The 3,853-nt window shown below is 38.4% G+C and overlaps 1 long non-coding RNA gene across 1 annotated transcript; it reads right to left on the bottom strand.

Moving 5' to 3' along the window:
- Window positions 1–269: 269 nt before the first annotated feature.
- On the bottom strand, window positions 270–3,636 carry LOC124228172 (uncharacterized). The gene is made up of 3 exons (XR_006885648.1): window positions 3,396–3,636; window positions 2,734–2,942; window positions 270–439 (listed from the first exon to the last, which is right to left on the bottom strand). It is a non-coding gene; the product is annotated as an uncharacterized LOC124228172 (long non-coding RNA).
- Window positions 3,637–3,853: the final 217 nt, after the last annotated feature.

The raw sequence follows: 3,853 nt of genomic DNA, 5'->3' as shown, positions 1-3,853 counted from the left end.
CTTCTCTCCCTGGGGCAGCCTTGATCCACATCACCTAGCCCCATGTCTGATCCATGTAAGAACTCAATAAATATTTGTTGAATATTTATTGTTGAATATATGTAATTCTGACCCACTCAGCCTGAGCGTAGGGACAAAGCTGAAAGGAAGAAGTCACAAATTGGCTAATTATTTTATTCCACAATTTTTATTTTTCTTGCTCCTTCGAGAAAACGTTCAAAAATAAATACAGTCATTCAAATATGGTCAATTATTTTTTGACAAAGGTGCCACAGATACACAAGGGGGAAAGGATAGTCTCTTCAATAAATGGTGCCGGAAAAACTTGACATCCACATTCAAAAGGATGAAACTGGACTCCTATCTTCTACCATACACAAAACTTAACTGAAAATGGATTAAAGACTTGAACCATAAAAGTCCTGCAGCCATAAAACTCCTAGGAGAAAACATAGGGAAAAGTTCCTTGACATTGATCTTGGCAATTATTTTTTTGGATTTGACACCAAAAGCAAAGGCAACAGAAGCAAAAATAAACAAGTGGGACTACATCAAACTAAAAAGCTTTAGCACAGCAAAGAAAACCATCAGCAGAATGAAAAGGCAACCTATGGAATGGGAGAAAATATTTGCAAACCACACATCCACTCGGGGTTAATATCTAAAATATACAAATAATGCATACAACTCAATAACAAAAAGCCGAAATAACCCAATTTAAAAAGGGCAAAGGATATGAATAGACTTCTTTCTAAAGAAAACATACAAATGGACAACAGGTACATGAAAAGGTGCTCAAAGTCGCTAATCATCAGGGAAATGCAAATCAAAACCACAATAAGATGTCACCTCACATCTGATAGATTGTCTTTTACCAAAAAGACAATAGATAACAAAGGCCGATGAGGAGGTGGAGGAAAGGGAACATTTGTATGCTGTTGGCAGGAATGTAAACTGGTACAGCCACTATGGAAAACAGTATGGAAGTTCCTAAAAAATTAAAAATAGAACTACCATATGATATAGCAATTCCACTGCTGGGTATATGTCCAAAGGAAATGAAATCACTCTCTCAAAGAGTTATCAAGATTTCCACGTGCATTGCAGCATTATTCACAATAGCCAAGGTATGGAAACAACCTGAGTGTAAATCAATGGATGAATAAATAAAGAAAATGCAGTGTGTATATATATATACACACAATGTAATATTATTCAGCCTTAACGAAAAAGGAAATCCTGCCATTTGCAATGACGTGGATAAACCTGGAGGGCATTATGCTAAGTGAAATAAGCCAGACTGGGGGTTGAGGGAAATGGAGAGGGGTTGGTAAAAGGGTCCATACTTTGAGTTACAAGATGAATGAGGTCTGAGAACGTAACGTATAACGTGGTGACTATAGCTGATAACATTGCACTGTATAAATGAAATTTGCTAAGAAAGTAGAACTTAAGCGTTCTCACCAAGTAAAATAAGGTACATAGTGAGATTTTGGATATGTTAATTAACTTCATGAAGGGAATCCTTTCTCAACGTATATGTGTATCAAATCATCACATTGTACACTTTAAATATATTACAATTTTATTTGTCAATTATACCTCAATAAAGCTGGCAGAAAAAAGTAGAAACAAATGTTGCTGGCCTGAGAGACACCAATTCTGGGTCTTCATTCCACGATTCCACGAATATCTTAGAGGAGAGAGTGTTCTGCATTCATCTTTGGTGATGTTGGCTCCAGAATTTCTACCTACTCCTGGCTTAGGAGGGTCAGAGATGCTCCAAAGCCATCTTGTACTGGGAATTTTGCCAGTCTGAAATGTTGCTAGCCAGTTGTTAAATACAGACACCCTTGTAATCAGCCATAACAGAGGTATTCATATGACAAATATTAGCAAACACTACAAAGCAGAGTTCCTTTTGTTTTGTCTTTGTTTTCTGAGAGCCAATTCACACTACTTGAGTGAAAGATTAATTAGAAGCTGCATTTTCACAGAAAGTATACTGTTTTCCCTGTGAGTATATGCTTTCCTGGGCAGCATGTGAAGAGAAGTGATGAAGAGCATGACAAATTCCCAAAGCCATAGCTTGATTTTACTACTTCAATTAGTTGAGCAGTTGAACCACTGGAACTCAACTGGAGTTTGAGCTCCACTCTTCCCACAAAAAGAGATGCAAAGGGCCTCTGGTGGACTCCTCAAATCTCCTTTAAGTGTGTATGATTAAGCTGTAACATTCAGGGTGGGAGACTACTGAGAAAAATGTTCTGGGATCAATTGATCCATGTCTGTAAAACTACAGAACTCTTCCTGTATCAATCAAAATTTGTTTTTGATTACGAATGTAGTGATGTTTTGCATTATGAATTGTGGGCCTACATAGTGTTCAGTCCTGGAGACTCTGAAAGATGGTTGTTACTTGTCTTCCCAACTCCCACAGCTCCTTTTTTAATGAGATAAGCTTTTCTAGCAATCATAAAAAGCTATTCAGTTGTAGCGAGACTTTGTGAAACTCTTCAGTGCTCTCAAATCTGCCTTACATCTTGAGCAACACCCAGCCCGCCTAGATCCTCTCATGTTGCCACAACCCCCTTTCATTCTAAGCTACACTTTCTCAGTATTTTGCAATCAGTTTATTCTGTATTTTTTGGCTCATCCCCAGGTAAAGAAGAAAAAAGAGAAGCCAGGTGCAGAGTGTGTCTTACTTAGAAGAATCCTTGCAGGAGAAATTACCTTTGACTTTGAGAAAGCAAAGAAGCCATATAAAGCCATGTAAAGGTCGTGACATGATCTTAAATATGGCTGTGCATTGAGATTAAAGCTGTAGACTTGCCAGTTGGAAGACAATCAGTCTTGGGTTTAGACCTGACTGGGCTCTGCCATATGTCACCTCTGAGATCTTGACCAGGGTACTCAACCTTTCTCCTCCTCAGTGTCCTCATCTGGAATACAGAGATAAAAATAAATGCAGCACAGGCTTGTTAGTGCTGCCTAAATTAAATGGTCTATGTACAGTGCCTGGCATTAAAAAAGAGTTTAGTAAATGCCTTTTGATTTCTTTTATTTTTCTGTACCATAAAACCTAAACTCAAGGGAAATTTATGTCACATACGGTACGCTCTATAGCTTACAGTGTAGAACACCATAGTTATTTATACAGCAAGTATCACAACGTCTGTGTGACAATGAAGGCCAACAATAGAGTTACATAAACCCCAATAATAACAAACACATACAAAGACTTAACAGCACTTCAGCAAGTCCCAGGAGCTGTTCCAAGCACTTTCCATATGCTAACTCATTTAATCAACAAAGTAACCCTATCAAGTAGCAATTTTCTTTATCATTTCCATTTTACAGATTAAAGGAAATGAGACAAAGAGAGTTTAACTTACCTGAGGTCACCCAGCCAGAAAAGCAACAGAGCCAAGATTTAAACTCAGGGAACTTGATTGCAGAATCTGTGCCCTAAACCACTGAACTATTTCACCCTTTACAATAAAGAAAGCATTTATATATATATTGTCTCACTTACTTCACAATAACCCTGGGAAATAAGCCACTTCAGAAATTCCCTGGCATTCTTCCCTTTGGGCTCCGGCTAGATTTTCTCTCTCCGAATCTTAGCCTCAGCTGTGCCCAGGGCTCCCAGCATTCAATTTTGCTGCCTTGAAGTTGGAGAGGGAACTTCCTGGTTGATTCACTTTCTAGAACTGTGTAACACAAGGCCATCCCAGAAACAATAGCCTTGGCTGGCCTCCATGTGGGTGACAGCCTGGGGTTTTAATCAAGAGTCTTTTGGTTGTAAGTAAACAAAAACCCACACAAACGAGTTTAAGCAGGAAAATAGGAA

This window comes from Equus quagga, chromosome 16 (assembly GCF_021613505.1).
Source record: "Equus quagga isolate Etosha38 chromosome 16, UCLA_HA_Equagga_1.0, whole genome shotgun sequence".
NCBI lineage: Eukaryota > Metazoa > Chordata > Mammalia > Perissodactyla > Equidae > Equus > Equus quagga.
Note: the sequence above shows the minus strand (reverse complement) of the source record. Positions and strands in the feature narration are given on the sequence as shown.